This window comes from Leptopilina heterotoma, unplaced genomic scaffold (assembly GCF_015476425.1).
Source record: "Leptopilina heterotoma isolate Lh14 unplaced genomic scaffold, ASM1547642v1 Lhet_18, whole genome shotgun sequence".
Lineage (NCBI taxonomy): Eukaryota > Metazoa > Arthropoda > Insecta > Hymenoptera > Figitidae > Leptopilina > Leptopilina heterotoma.
Window position 1 is genome coordinate 3,189,986 of NW_025110896.1, and position 17,745 is coordinate 3,207,730.

The following is a 17,745-nucleotide window of genomic DNA, read 5'->3' on the forward strand; positions in this document are numbered from 1 at the left end:
TTAACCGAGCACCATCTGTGCTAAAATCTATTAATATATTCCGGTAATTTATTTTCATCAATCGACTCTAATTTTTTTAACAAATTGGCTTTAAAACCTATATGTAGATATTCTCCACCAGCTATCTGATGAATAAGTCTACTGGCAACGAACGTTGGAGTATTCAAAACAGTTCTACTGTCTTTAGGTAAATGTAATAAATTGAATGGTTCCTCTCTTAAAGTTTGTAATATTTTATTTCCTTGTTGATGTGTCAAACCAGCATTCAAAAATGCATTTTTCAATTTTCTTCTTGAAATTGTTGCAATGTCTTCATCCACTGGATTTTGGCTATCTAAACTGCTGTTATCGCTTTCATCATTATCATCAGCATAATCTTCATTATCATCATCACTATCTTCTTTTGATTGTTCTTCGTGAGAGGATGCAGTTGCTGCATCAGATAAATCTGTAACGTCCAATAAATTTTGCTCATCATCTGAAATTTCGGAAGAAGCTTCTGCAATTGGCACTTCAGCAATTTCTCCATCTTCCAAAGAAGGTTCAATTAACGATCTCCCTGAAGTTGAGGAATTTGAGCTATCATCATTACCGTTATGAATAGAGTCTCGCAGTGCAGAAATACGTCTTCTCTTTTGTCTCAAAGACAAATCCTCAAAATTCTTGTCAAATTTTCGAGACATTTCGGAACTCAAATGTTTTTTAAATTCAGCATTCGAACCTTTACACTAAAAAAAATACATTATAATAATCGTAAGTTTCCTTTCCGTTAGCAAATTATCTGCATTCATTTGTTTGTTTTGAAAATTAATTTTTGTGGGTTAAGTATTGGCATTTTTTAAATTTTTAAATGTCAAATTTTTCAATGTTTATGTTATTATTATGCCTTGCTGACAGATTGGAAGAAATATAGTAAAAACTTGAAGATTGTTTGAAAATTTTGTGAAGACTGTGTATATATCAAGTAATAATGAAAATATTTATAAACATTAAAATAATATAAATAAACCATTTTTTAAAGATAAATTATAATTTTCTTTCTTTACGTTTTTATGATTATAATAATAAATATAATAATTATTAATTACTAAAGTAATTGTTACTGTTCCATTTATTATTTTGCAAATCAAAAAATTTTATATTTTCAAATATAAACATTAATTTTTTAATTTCAGATTAACTACCTACATAATTAATTATTCTTGTTTATTATTTTCAAAAATGTTAATAACAGTTTTCGAAAGAATTAAATTATTTTAAAAAAATTTTAATAAAACATTCTTTGGAAAGAATTGAATTATTTAAAAAAATTTTTTATAAAAATCAAATGACTAACTATTTCCAAATTTCTCAATAAAAAGTTTGCAAGAATTTAATCATTTTCAGTGCATTAATTTTTAAAATTAAAAACATTGAAAACTTTTACTTTCAAATTGCGAACAGATTCAAACACAGCAATATTAATTAATTAATTTTATTTTTATTTAAAAATTATAACCAAAATCTGAAGAAAGTTTTTTGACTAATTTAAAGATTTCTGAAGATAAATAAGAAAAGTCTGAAGATTTGTCGTTTTAATCATCTGGCAGTACTGTTATTGTGTTTGATTCAATTTTTAGCTTTACAACTATCATTCACTCTAAAAGTAAATACTTTTCTATAATTTAATGTTAACATTATTTCAATATATTGAAAAAAGGTATTTGATATAATTTACATTCAATTGGATGTTATTTTTATAAATTTCTTAATTAGAGAATATTTAGTTTTTTAACTTTTTAATAATTTTTTAACTTCCAAAACTCTTTATTTTTCATAATTTGAAATTATTAATTATTAATTATTTTCATAATAATTTAAATAATTACTATATTATTAAGGACTACAACATAAATTTAAATTATCAAAGTATATTTTATAAAATAGTAATAAATTTAATACAAGTTTTATTTTTATATTTTTATTACATAAAAATATTGTCTAATATCATATTTATTTTATAAACTTTTAACGTGTCTTAATTTTCAAGTTTTTAATTAATACGTGATTTATAGAATATTCAACAAATCAATGAGAATATATTGTAAATTTTTTCAATTAAAAATATATTACATCAAATACCTATTCCCAATATTTAAATAATGCTGACATTAAATTATGGACACATAGGTACCTGCCGAGGCAATAATAATTATTAAGCTAAAAATTCAATTAAACAACCAACGTATAGAATTAAAATTTAGGGGCTATCATTATAATATTATATTACATCTTGTAATTAAATAATTAATGCAAGTTATAGTTAGTATTTATACTATATATATTTTGTTTTCCAAAGAAATTATAATTAAAAGTTGTTTAACTTTATCATTTTTCAATTAATTTAATTTTATGCAATTATAGTAGTTTCAAAAGATACGGAATTTTTTGTTTAAAAAGCTAAATGAATAATTATTTTTTTAATTTTTGGAATAATTAAAATTTTTGTAATCAAAATTATTTTGAAAATAAAAGTATAAAATATGTAACAATTTTTGCGAGATTCAATTTTCTTCGTACAACATGAGAGTTTAACAGCAGTAATTTTTTTTACAAAATTTATAGGATTCACTTAAAATACGTTTCTAATGCGTTAAATTTGACATGAAAATTTATAAATTCAAAATAGAACTTCCATTTGTCTGACTTTCTTCTAATTTATCGGATTCAGTGATTTCTGAGGTGAATTTGTTAAATTTTTTTTGTAAACTTTAAAGTTTCAAAATAATATAAAATGAAAATTTAATTCTCTATAATTGTTAACTTTTTCCACCGTTAATTATTTCAATCTTTTTGTTAGGTAATAATAATTATTTCTTTAAACATTTTTTTAAATAAAATGGAGTTTAAATTGTTTAAAATAATCAGCTCGATACAACATTACCGCGCGCTTGCGCGCGGATAGTTTGGCTAGTAAATAAATAAACTGAGGTGTGCAAAAAGTTCGAATGGCCGAGTCGATCCGATCCGGCTCGAAAATACTCGATCGAGCTTCAAGCTTTTTGCACACCTGTAATTAATAAAATTTTCGAAAATTAAAAAAAATTGCATGACAATCTTTTGCAAACAATCACACGAAATTACACGTGACTATTTTTAATACGGAATAAACTTATAAAAAAATGTAATTTTAAGAAATTTTGACATTTTTAATTTTAAGTAAAAATTGTTTCTTCTAACGAATATTTAAATATATTAATTACATATAATTAATATAGTAGACAATAAATAATTAATGGAATGTAATATACATAATTATATAATATTATAATTAATTTTAAATAAGGATCTTTAAGATTAAAAAAGTAACTGTCGAAAAATTAAATATGACAAACTGAAAAAATCGTTTTAGTCGATTCACAAAAATCGTAAATAATTTGATTATATATTTCCCGGCGACATTTTTATCGTAACCATTTTTAACTAAATTCTTATATTAGAAAGTTTTACAAGAATCAAATTATTTAAATACAAAATTAAATAATTGATAGAATAATTGAATTTCTTTCCAGGAATTTTAATAAAACTTTTGAAAACATTTACATATTCTTTGAGAAATTTATAAAAAATGTTATTAAAAATAATTGAATTCACCTGAAAATTTTGTTATTCAATTTATTTGAATTTTCGAAAAGAATTTTATTAAGTTTTTTTTAAATAATTTAATTCTTTTTAAAAATTTTCTTGAAATAGAAGTTATTAAAAATATTTGAATTTCAGCGAAACATTTCACTATATTGGTGAAAACAATTGAATTATTGACAAAGATTTTTCAAAAATTTTGGAAAATAATTGATTTGTTTAGAAGAATTTGAAAAATAGTTTTGAAAATAATTACATTTTTCGAGGAATTCATTAAAAATTTTATTAAAAATTATCGAAATCCTCTGACAAAATGTTATTATTTCGTTATAAAAGTAACTGAATTCTTTTGAAGATTTATTAAAGTAGTAAATATTGAAAATATTTAAATTTCAGCGAAAAATTTTATTATTTTTTTCGAAAATTGTGATGAAAATTGTGTTTTAAATAATGGCATTCTTGGGGAAATTTTATTCTTCATGGAAAAAATTGAATATTTGCTTGAATTTGATACCGGTCAACTGTGTGGTGGGTAGTGACTGGCTCAAAGGTGCGAGAGAAGCACAAAAAAAAATAAAATTAATATTGGAGGTAAAAATTTAATTGAGAATTACGAAAAAAAAAGGGGGGGGGGTAAAACTCGATGACCTAGCGCAGTAGTTGACAGAGCCGATCGGTGACGTCGACCTCAAACCCAGGCAGGGTTCTGAGAGACGAGGACCCGTTCTACCCCAGGTGTCGGGTACTTGAACCTAAGCAAGGTTCGAAGTACTGTCCCCTGGAGCCGGTTGTCACTGCTTGATGCTCCTGTTAAGTAATGGCACGTTTATTTGAAACAAAATATTCTTTACGTATAAGATTGACAATTTATCCTGAAAAGGACTAATTGTCAATGTAAAATTTGTTTGCTTTGTTTGTCCTGAAAAGGACAGGTTGGTAGAAATGGTGAGGTTCGATGAAACTTCCGCGGCCAGCGGAAGAGAGATGAGACGTCGTGGTTTCCAAATAAAAATATTTATTCCAAAATATTTTTCCCTGTGGAGGACGGCAGGCGGTTGACGGTTTGGCAGCCAACGCAAGTGTCCGTGTCCCTCGGGTGAGAGACGTGTTGCTCCGTCGAAGTTAGGCGAGGTAAGAGAGTGAGTCAGGGAAAATGCGCGGTATTTATGCTCCTCTGCTGAGTCGCATCCGCGAAATCCCTTCCACCTTGGCAAGAGCCAATCAGCGCGTGAGTTGCCCCCACCCGTTTCGCGCAAGCGCGGTACGGTTGAGGTTTCAAGAGCGAGAGTTAGTCGAGCGGGAGACACAGGGCGAGTCAGACGTGTCTCCAGATTCTCCCGTAAAGGCGATGCACCGTGCCACTTTGCCTTTTACCGTCAACTTTGTACCGTACCTCCGGTACAAAAAATTTAAGTTAAGGCTAAATAAAAATAAATGAATTTACTTTTATAATATTCTTTAATGTCATATTCAGTATTCTATCTAATATATTGTAAAAATATATTAGACGGAATTATAATATACATTAAATAATATTATGTGAGATAAAGAAGCAAAATTTATTATTTCCTCACGCACGAGAAATGAGTGTAAAAATAACACTTTAAAGGAATTTTCAAAGTTTATTAATATTTGATTAATTTTGCAATGAATTGCAAAATTGTCTCAAATATTAAAACTTGAAAAGTAACCAACTATAACAATTGGCCCCCTTTAATAGTGGCATTTTTTGTCACGAATTTTTTGCGTGTGGAAATGTTGTCGAGATATACATAATTTTTTGTTAAAAAACGTAGTACAAAATTCGGTCGTCTTCTTCTTTCTTCATAGCGTCGATAATGGTGTTTCCGGAAACCGATCATCCTCCGTGGAGTTCATGGGTAACGCGATGTTGATTGGGAAATATTCTTTCTGTTTGTTTTCTTATTCAGAAAAAGAAATTCGAGAAATTTTCCGCGGGCGAGGAAAAGGGGAGAAAGCATTTTAGCAGTTGATCTACACAATGGGTCGTGGAAACGAGGGAACTTTTCAGTCACGAGGTTACCAGACGCGATTGTAAATAAGTCGGACCCTGCTGGGGCCGATACTGTTCCTCGTGGGAAGGAAGTCCATGATAGGACAGACGATTGTTAAAGAAGCCCCTGTTCGGGACATATTTTCTCGCAATGGTCTCGGTAAATGGATGCTGCAATTTTAACATTTTAAACGTGATTTTAAACTCTGGGCTAGACATCGACGTGTTGTAAGTCATGGGGGTCTTTTTCAGTCTCCGATGACGGTCCTCGTGAATTCGTCCCTGCTGGGATCGATTGGGAAAAGATCTGCTGTTGTAGGCGTGCGTGGAAAAAGCGGGTCCCCGTCGGGACGTGGCTCTTGTGGATGCCGTGTAAGCAAGAAATCTTTTTTCCAAAACTCAATGTCGTCCGACATTTCGTTTGTTGTGAGGCTTGGATGGAAGAGTTCGTATGAACTTTTCAGTCGCATACTGGAGAAAATATTTTCCCTGAAATATTTTTGATGAACATGTCTGTTGTGGCCCTGGTTGGGACAAAGTAGTAGAAAGGGATGAAGATGCCAGATTCGTAATCAAGCTTGAAGAGAAGGGATATGCTAAATTTACAAAAGAAACGGAATAGAGAGATGATGACCGTCAGCGTCTTTCTTGGTAATGAAAGACGTGCGGTAAGTTGGCGTGTTTGTCATGCACGATTTTTTTTTTATGCATGACGAAAGAATTCTTGGCCCATTTCTGTTTCAAGAAATGGCCCTTGACAGGAGAAACTGCGTGGCGCTTGTACAGACCAAGAAAGGGCGCGAATTTCTCGGTCGCGAGAGAAGACAATGAGTTTATCATTGTGATAGTTCTGGTGAAACGAAAAGTAGAGGATTGAAAGTTCGCGATGGAAACATGGGTGGAGCGAAAAAGAATGTGACAGCCAGTGCCCCCTTTTTAGTAGGGATTGAGTGGCATGTCGATATAATACATGGCCCATTTCTGTTTAAAGAAATGGCCCCCTGATTGAAGCGATGGTGTGGCCCTGCTTGGGCTAGGTGAGAGTGGAGAATTGTGTATGGCTGAATGTGCAAAAAATTGTTGAGCGCCACCGGGTTTTGATGTCCACTCCCGGAAGTGGAGAAAAACGAGAGGTTTACAGGCATGGGCCAGCCGTGACAGACAAATGGCCCTTGAAGCGAAAAGTGCGAATTCGGAGGTGACGCTAGGTTGAGAACGAAACCGTAGTGTCAAGAATGTTGTAGAGATGCGCGGGTAGCTCGGTGAGGCATGAGAAACATTCTGTTGCAGGGGGGTCCATCCTGACATCCATCAGGATCCAAAAAGAAGTTGTGGCCCCACGTTGGGCGCCAATTTGATACCGGTCACTGTGAGGAGGTGAGTGACTGGCTCAAAGGTGCGAGAGAAGCACAAAAAATAATATTAATGACCTTAGCGGCAGTAGTTGACAGAGCCGATCGGTGACGTCGACCTCGAACCCAAGCAGGGTTCTGAGAGACGAGGACCCGTTCTACTCCAGGGGACAGTACTTCGAACCTTGCTTAGGTTCAAGTACCCGACACCTGGAGTAGAACGGGTCCTCGTCTCTCAGAACCCTGCTTGGGTTCGAGGTCGACGTCACCGATCGGCTCTGTCAACTACTGCCGCTAAGGTCATTAATATTATTTTTTGTGCTTCTCTCGCACCTTTGAGCCAGTCACTCACCTCCTCACAGTGACCGGTATCAAATTTTATTCACATTTTTTTAAAATAATTGAATCCTTTTAAAAAATTGTATCAAAAATTTAAAATAGTAGATAATAAAAATATTTGAATTTCAGGGAATAATTTCATTATTTATGAAAATAATTGATTTGTTTTGCAGAATTTTTTGAATTATTTTATGAAAATTCAAAAGAATTTAAAAGAATAATTAACTTATTTCAAATAATTTACTTAAAATTATATAAAAAATATACTTGAATTCTTGCGATAAATTTTATTATTTATATATGAAAATAGTTTATTTCTTATAAAAAAATTTATCAAAAATACACACATTGTGTATAAATAAATTGCTATAGAAAATTTGTTTACATACATATTTTGAGGTTAAGTAGTTTATACGTTTCAAAGTTAAAGAAACTATACACTTACCTAGAAGTCTAATGGAAGTTTAAACAAAATTCACAAAGTTTATTTTCCAAATCTTCTTTCAGTCAAAACGAACACACGGTACAAATAAAAAAAGTACGGGAGATGGCACGATCCACGATGTATCGGTTTCGTCAAAACGGTCAAAACATATTATGTGCGCGTACATTCAACAAGTCAACGCCATGACACCTTCAACAATAATTCGAGTATGCGCAGATTTACAGCGCGAAGTTCAAAAGTAATTATAAAAAAAAACTTTACAAACTTGTATTTCTTTTTTTTTGCTTTTATTCCGATTGTTCATAATACAAAGAAACTTCTTAACGATACAAAATTACTAAATAATAAGTAAAAAAAATAATAATATTGTAAAGGGATTGTCATTTGATATAAAATTCTGGTTTTCAACTTTTTTGTCCCAGGTTTTGGAAAATACATAAAATAAAAATTAAGAAAAACAGGAAGGAAAATAGAAAGAATTTATAAAAATAAAGTATAGAAAAAATAAATATTAAGAAAATAGTTTTCAAAAAAATTACAGAAAAATGTAGAATGAAGTTAATAAAGAAACAGAAAATAAAAAATAAAAAAACAACAGAAAATACGAAGAAGTCAAAAAATAAATCAAATAGAAATACCTTAAAAAATATGCCAAAAAGAAAGAATAGAAATAATTTAAAAAAAGAAAATGAGAAAGGATAATATAAAATAAATAAATTAAAAATAAAAATAGCTGAAAAAAGATGAAAAAGAAAAAATTAGAAAAAAGAAATGTAAATAAAATAAAAACAACAGAAAAATAAAAGACAAATTGAACGAAGTTTTAAAAGAAAATAAAGAATAAAGGAAAAGTAAAAAATATAGGAGAATTATAAAAAGAAAATAGAAAGAACTAAAAAAAAGTTTAAAAAAGAAAACGTAATAATAAATAAAATTCTGATTTTTCACAATACAAACAAGCTTCTTAATAATAACAAAACTACTAAATATGTAATAATAATATAAATAATAATAATATAAAATAAATAATTAAATAATAATAAATAATAATAATAATAATAATAATAATAATAATAATAATAATAATAATTATAAATAATAATTATAATAATATAATATAATATATTATGTGATATAATATTCACTTGATAAAAAATTCTGGTTTTTAAAAAATAGACTTATAAGAACTTTAAACTTTTTTTCTCATGCTTTGACTATAATGATCCTCATTATACAATAACATTTTACTTTATACGTTTCTATGAAATATAAAGTTAAGGATTGTAGTGACAATCAATATTTTTTATTAAAAAATAAAAAGATATAAAAATTTGTTTTCTTAAAAACTTATTAAAAAACATTTTATTGATATGCTCCCTTCAAAACTTTTTAAAATATATTCTTAATATATCTATGTATTGAAAATAAAAAAGAGGAAAAAACTATATCGAATATCTGAAATAAAAAAATTAATTTGTTAAAAAAATAATTATTTGCGTAAAAGTCTTAAATACAGCAAGAGATGGGCATCCTGGCAGCACGCCAGGCTGCAAATTGAAAATTCTCAGTGTGCACACCGTGCAGGCAAACTGCGAGTTCCAATAGTCAATGCGGACAACGTGCTACCATTCTTGCTATCACACAGTGTCTGCACGCTGTGCTTCTTACATGCACCAACACGCATTGTTATCTGGGTGTGTTTTTACTATAGTAAATTTTTGGGTGGGAAATTTGGAAATCCCAAAACTTTATTTTGTGTATATTTATTCATATATACCTCTTCATATCCACTAAGCTAAACATCTTTAAACACTTACTTTAGGATTGCTAACAATTTTTGGTCCCATTTTTATGACTACCTACATTTTTATGGTCTTTTTTGGGAACGAAAAAGGATATTTTTGGGACAAAGGAGATTCGAAAATCGATGTTTTAGGTTCAAACGAAGTTGGTGAGGAAGAAAGTAATGTATGTTAGGGTTAAAGGAAGGTTAGTAAGGTTGACTATTTCAGAATCATAAAATTAAGAAGTTCTTTTGAGGTTGATAAGGTTTCTTTTAGGGTTGGAAATATACAATCGAAGGTTGGTTAAACGTTAAAGTAATGCCATAAGGGTCAAACAATCGTTAAAAGGTTTAAATCAGATTTAAACTAGGTTTTAATGGGCCAATGTAAGTTGAAAATTTCATCTCGGGTTAGTTGTAACAAACTTGTGCCATTTACCATTGTATGTAAATACTTGTTAGTGCCCGTCACAGCACAGGATATCCCGCGAATATCCCATTTCCATCCCGTGATATCCCTAGGATATCTCAGGGGGATCCCATGAGATATCTCATGGGACGGAAATTTGGATATTCCAAGGACATCCACTGGATATCTCTGGGAGATCCCAGGGATATCCACGGGATATGCAAAGTTTTCTTTCGTGGGTCATCCCGTGTGGGATATCCCGCGTGGCCAGCGCATGTGCAGGAAACGAAATGCAATCGTTCCAAGTGTCAAAGAGAACCGACAGATTGGCTCAGTCGGATAGATGCCTGGCGTTGTTGGTCGTTTAAGGACCAAGGGTATAAGTACCCTTGGTTCGCGCCCACTTGGCATGGTATTTTTCCGGCACGTGAGACAATCTGAGCGGGAGGTTTGACGTCGAGGTATAATGATGTGCACCGCCGATTATTGTCCGGTACACACCATTAGAACTCGACTGTCGATAAACCGGTTGTACTCAGAGAGGTTTTCTACAGTTTCCCTCTTCTCTGGCGAGAAAACCCATTGACGGGTGGTCCAGGCGTAATGCGAGTACTCCTAATAAAGTCGGCTGTAGACGCAAAATTAGGTTAATATATATAGAAAATTTCTAAAAGTAGAATGGTTATGCTTAATCCAAAAAAAGTATTTCTCGGGGACTCTTGTCGAAGTGCGTAAGGCCAATAGGGCAGGAGTATAAACAATAAAAAAAAAAAGTGTCAAAGAGTGTGTGTCAAAGAGCTGTGAAAAGTGAAATTATATTTAACGCATTTAAATTAGAAAAAGTTTGTTTAGATATCTGTTGCATTAAATTAGCGAAAGTGGAAAATAAATATATTTATAAATTCAGCTTAAAGTGTACGATTTTTTAGTTACTTTTTTTGGTAGATGATATATTAAATTATTCAAATATTTATTCTAACTACATTCTAAACAAATACTGCATGAATTACTAGATTAATTACTGAAAATCCAGTATATTTTTCCCTTTAAACAAAAAGAAATACAATTTTATATGTATGTACTTATATAATCTTACACGCGCATGCGTCGACCTTCCCAGCTGTTGAGTGTCATGGCGACCATGGCGTCGCGTCTTTAGATCAGAAGCGTGTGTTTTGCACTGTGTGATTATAAGTGTTGCTGTATGTTTAACTTTCACATTTTTTTAGTTTCTTGTAAATATCTTTAACCAATAAATATTTATCAGTAATAGACAAAATGAATTGACCAAAATTAGTGTTTAAACCCACACACAATAAATGTTTAGCGTTAAAAAGACATTTTATTGAATTCAACTAATCGTTTATTAAATCACAAAAAAATAACTTTGATATTAGTCAAATAATCTTTTATTTTTGAAATACTTTTTTTCTCATTCTGGTTATAATTTAATAATGGTTTTTCAACTCTTTAAAGCTCTAATTATTTTTCAACATATTACTATTTCTCACGTGGCATATCCCGTGTGGAGAATATTAGGATATCCCGCGCGAGTCTCACATGGGATGGAAATTTGGATATCCCGCGAGATATCTCTAGGATATCCTTTTAGAAAAACTTTTCACGTCACTTTCATTAAGTTCCAATGAAGTACGCGAGCAGTACAAACGTTAAACATAAATGTGTAATGAATTTTGAAGCAAAACTTTTTCTGATTGTCGAGAAAGATTAATTAAACAAAAAGGAAGATGCAAACAATAAAGTAAGTTGATAAAATTTATTCATTGGAGAGTGCTTTAATACTTTGGTATGTTATTTGGTTTTCATATCATGCGTTTATGTCTGTGTGCTAAAAAAAGCAAAACGACGCAAAACTTACGGTCGGGTCACTTTATATCGTGCAGGTTGGGCCACTTATAATTTTACAATTATGGTGCGTTCTGACATCGGAAATTCATTTTTTGACGTAGAGATGTGTGAAGAATGTCATTTTACAGTGGGCAAAATACATTCATGTTCGAAAAACGTTCGTAAAACATTTTAAAAAGTCTCATTTCACATCTCCCTCGATAACTTATTGTAAACGTTTCGTGTACACTCGAATCTCGCTATAACGAGAAGGTCGGGAGTCAAGTCTCCCTCTATTACGAGCGCAAGAGGAGAAATGAAAAATCCCCACTTTTAAGATTATTCATTCATTTTTTTTGTGTTTACAATCTACGTAATGTCAAAATTACAAACGTACACGGAGAGAAAAATCAAGCGTTTGTAGTATGGACAGTTAAGCTTATTTCGTAAAAGAATGCACATGCGCAATATGCGTAAAACTTCTGCTGTATTTGTATAAATTTCTACGTTATCAGCATAAAAGTTCTACCTGTAACGCATGGGACGTCAGTATACTACGATTGCAAGAGATCCATGCTTTTTTAGTATATGTTTCATGCAACTGAGGTATAAAAACATGCCTCTTTAGCAGGACGTTCATACAAAATTAGCATAGGAAGTCTCCATACTACAAACGCTTGATTTTTCTCTCCGTGTAACCTAGTTTAATTTGAACTTTAACATACAGAAAATTTATATAAGCTAAAATTTTGAAGATATTCGACTCATGGATATAATTTAAAAAAAGAAGTGACTTTTTATGCTCATTGTGATATAAATAAAATTGATTTTAACCAAATTTAAATCAACAGAATGTGCATTTGTTTATAAATAGTGGGGGTAATAGGAAGGAAATTTTTCTCGCTATACCGAGAGACAGAGCCCTCGTTATAGAGAGCGCTCGTTATAGAGAAGGTTGTTATAGCGAGATTTGAGTGTACTGAGAACGTTTTTAGAACTTCATACGTTTGTAATACTTTATTTTGACAGACAAACGTTTTAAGAACGTTTCTCGAAAATGAATCTTTTCTTGTCCAATATGAGTTTTATTGAAAAACTTATATATTAATAATTTTTTGTTATTTTTTTTAATATTTAGACCAACTTCGAGAAGAAAAAGGAAAACTATAACTGCGGAAATCTTGATTTTCCCAACGTAATACAAGCCATTGGGGATGTAATGTGTGATCTTGATTCAAGTTGATCAGCGGGGGCGCAACTATAACATACCAAGGACGTCATTTACTAATAGTCCAATATTAATTTTTTTATACGATTAATAAAATAAAAAATTGATAAAGAGTAATTTTTATATGAATTTTATAATTCCTTTTCCCATTTTTAAGTGCATTTCAGCATTCTTCTGTAATTTACGGGCCGTTTTTAGTATAATATTCCTTCATATTACATTGATTTTCTACGGTGGCCCGACCGTAACGACATTTTTTTAAAAATGTTTATAACTTTTCCAATTTTTGCCCATTCGTTTTCTGATGTACAGAAGAAACATTCCACTTTAGAAGATCTTTCTAACCATATGTCAGAAAATGTGGAATTCAGCCTAGAACGGAAGTTATGGGCACAAGTCAAAAAGTGGCCCGACCGTACTGACTCTCCCCTATATTATTTCTTTAATTTAATTTAAGCACAAAAGTGAGGTGATCGACTCATCATTTAATGAATTTCTATAAGCCGAGTAAACTAAACCTGCCTCTCAATTAGAAGGAAAATAAATTTTTTACTCTAAATAATTGATTGTAAATCACAAAATGTACTGTACGTTCTCTATTTTTGTTAGATTATTTAACTATAAATAACTATTATGATTAAAATTAGAAATATTTTATTACAAAAAAAAATTTAACGAAATTACTTATGAGAAAAGTCAGTTAGTCGAGACTCTCGACAAGACTCCGAGACTCGTGTTAGTCTCGTCTCGATTTTATTTTGTTAAGTCTCGTCTCGTGAGCAGCCCTACTTATACTTTTAAGGAATATTGTTGATTTTAAGTGTACAGATCGAATTTGTATTTTTTCGACGTTATTTTTTCTAAGATTTATCTAAGCTCCCATAAGAGCCTATGTTTTGCAAATTAATTTTATTTCTTTAAGAAAAAACTACGTGGTAAAAATTTCTGAAAAAATCATATGTTTCTAAAATAATCTAAAGAACAAACTGTCAAATTTTTATAAATTTCTCTCTTTTCCTTAATTTACCGGAGACAATCCTTAAGTCCTTAATTCTTATATTACAAAAAAAGGAGGGAAAAAACACAAGGATTTTTAGGAACGCTGATTAAAGGTAAGATTTTCCAATTTAAAAATTAAAAGCACTTTAAGAATTTAGACTTAAACATTTTTTGGGAATATTTATGATTTTCGAAAATTTGCATTTCATGAGAGAAGGAAGAGGAAGCGACAAATACCTTGCGGCATTTTTATCACTCAAGAATAAATAAAGTGTTAAGAATTTGCAGTTTCGCGAATCAGAACATTTTGTCGAAATTCCTCTCGAGGTTTACATAAATTTATCCTCCACCACGTTCATTCCAGTGCAAGTTTATGTGCTTACATGGAATTTCTCATCTTTTAATTTAATTTTTTATTAATTATAGTTCGCAGAAATTTGAGCAGGAATCCTCTTTTTGTATAGAATGTGATATTTATTCATAAATAAAACTTTTATATTCGGTGGAAAATTAATTTAATACTGTATAATTTATTACTTGATTGATAATATTAATAATTTGTTTTTCTAACGAACCTAAAGGTTTTGTTGTTAATGAACTAATAAGTTGGAGTGCAGTTTGTTTAAGGAGATAACAAGAAATTACTATACTTATAACCCAAATAGTACAAGATTTGACTACAATATTGCGGTAATATTGAGATATTATATTATAAAATACTAAAAATAATATTTTAATAATTATATTATAATTAGGTACACTTATCCGCGTGCAAGCTCAGGAATATATTATGTTGAACTGATATTTCTAAACAATTTTGAACCATTTTATTTTAAGTAATTGATAAAGAAATAATAAGTATTACAATAAAATTAAAAATAAAATTAGAATCAAATTTTTAATTTATAATATTTTAAACTTTAAAGTATATAAAAATTGTTAACAAATTTCGAGATTACTAATGAGAAATTTGACATCAGGTTTTCTAAATTTAAAATGGCTAATCCAATATGGCAATCAACCTCCAAATTCAAATTTCATGTCAGATTCGTAAAAACCACCCCTGTATATGTGCATAGATTTCTGTTAGCTCTTAGTGATTCCACGTGAAACTAAAACAGCAGATGGCGCCACATCTGTGGTGTCCGAGGAGGTTACAATGTTTTTCGCGGTTGTGTTTATCAACTGTTGTGACAGTTGCATTTTTTAAATACAAATTAAATTAATTTAATTAAATACGATATTAAATACGATATGACAATATGGGCCGAAATAAAGGAAACAAATGTATTGTTCCTAATTGTAACTCGGGTTACAAAACTTGCACCGAAAAGAGTGTCTTAATTTCCGTACCAAATGATGCAGATTTAATTAAAAAATGGCAAAAAGCCATTCCTCGCAAAGATTTTATTTTAAATACCTCTCATGTAGTATGCAGCAAACATTTTTTGCATGATGAGATTGTGTGGAAAAGAGAAGTTTTGGATCCAAAAGGCAATGTCATGGCTTCAGTAAGTATATATGCACACTTTTTTTATTTGAAAATAATTTAAACATATTTTTTTGCATTGGTTATATAATAAATATTTTTGAATAAAATCTCGAAATATATAAATTTTTATATTTTATTTTCAAATAAAGTAATTAATTATACTATATAAAAATGATTTCTTTTATTTCAAAATATTCAATTATTTTAACTTTTGTATATATATTAAAAAAATGTTTAACAAAATTTAGCTTTTATAAAATTTAACTTACTTTCTTAAATAATGTTAATAAATAAATAATAGATATACTATATTATATAATATAGTATTTTTATTATTGAAATTTTTTCATTTGAAATTCTAAAATATTTTTTTGTAGGAGGATTTAAAAAAGCCGTATCTTAAACCAGGAGGAATTCCAAGTATATTTCCAAATTGTCCAGCTTATCTTAGTAAAATCACAAAAAAACGAAAGGCTCCTTTAAAAAGAGAATATATTATTATTTCTGATAATTTAAAGGTAGAGGCTCAAGTAATGGGTATAAATTTGGATCTACAAAAAATCAATTTTAATAGCACACACGTATCGTCGGCAGAAGAAATTAAAACTTTATTAAAAAATTTTGATAATGCTGTCGTTTGTACAGGATGTGCCTCTTTGACATCTGTGAGAAATGTTGAAACTTCCTTTGCCTCTCGCGATTCTGAAGGTCGACTTCGCCATAAAAATTGTTCTTTACTTTTATCTAGTGATAAAATAACAAAAAGAACGTGTTGCAAAGACTGTCAAAACGGAAAGAAGACTTTGGCCAATAAAACTATCCGCCTGCAAAGAAGAAAGGAATTTCAGAGGATTGTTTTGAAAAATACTAGTCCAAATAAACTGATGAAATTGAACAGTATAAAACGTAAGATGAAAAACCAAAGAAATCTGAAATGTCGATACGAGAGCTTATACCGCCATTACAAGAATGAATTAAAAAAAGAGCAGGATAACATGGCATCTCTTAATAGTAAATGCGTAGAAGATCATCTCGACCAACTAAAAATAAGTTCAAATGAAAAACTTGTCATTCAAGAGATAATGAATTCATCCAAATGTAAATCCAGCAAAGGAAGAAGATATTCCCATAATTGGATTCTTCTATGTTTGCTGTTTCACATGCGCTCACCAGCGGAATATCGTATGTTGCTGGAAAATAAAGTTTTGCCTTTACCTTGCACCAGCAGTATTAGAAGGTAATTTATTATTTATATTTTAAACGTGATAATTTATTAAATTAAATTTTTTATTGTAGTTCTAAGATACAGAATAATTGTATTAATGATTATTTGCACTTTTGATTAATATTTAATAATTAAAAAACACTTTTATGGAAAAATAATAATAATAATAAATAATAATAATAATAATTAATAATATTTATTTTGTTAAAATAGGTATTTGTCTCTTATGGATACGCCTTGCGGTTTCGATTCAAGATTCTTGGAAGTATTTGCTGAAAACATAAGTAAAAGACCTGAAGCATCACGTCATGGAATTTTATCTATTGATGAAATGTCCACAAGAAAAAATGTCAGATTAGATGTAAAATCTATGAAAGTTTTGGGTCTTTCTGATAAAGGTGATGGAAGTCAAGTCGAATTGACAGAGAAGGCAGACCATGGAATGGTATTCATGTTTCAGTCAATATCTGGATCTTTCGTGCAACCAATTTCTGTCTTCGTTTCAAAAGGGCCAGCAAGTGGAACAGAGATCGCAAAATTAATCATTGAAGCTATTTCTATCTTGGAGAAAGCAGGAGCTGTAATTCACGGCGTAGTTTCGGATGCAGCGACCCCGAATAGAAAATTTTGGTCCCTAATGGGAGTAAGCGGAGAATTGAATAATATTCAAAGTTCGTTTCCTCATCCAACGGATGAAAATCGTCAAATTTATGTCTTTTCTGACACACCGCACTTGATAAAGTGCATTCGCAATCGCTTGTACCAAAGTGGCGAACTTAAAGTAATAAAATAAGCAATAAAAACATAAGAAAATTTAGGTCTCGTAATTTAAGTAATGACTTATATATTATTTCATTATTTTACAGATTTATCCAGATAAAGAACCTGCAAAATGGAGTTATTTCCAAAAACTATATGATTGCGATATAAACAACCCAACTGGAAGATGGTGTCCTAAACTCACTCCACAGCACCTGCAGCTAAATAATA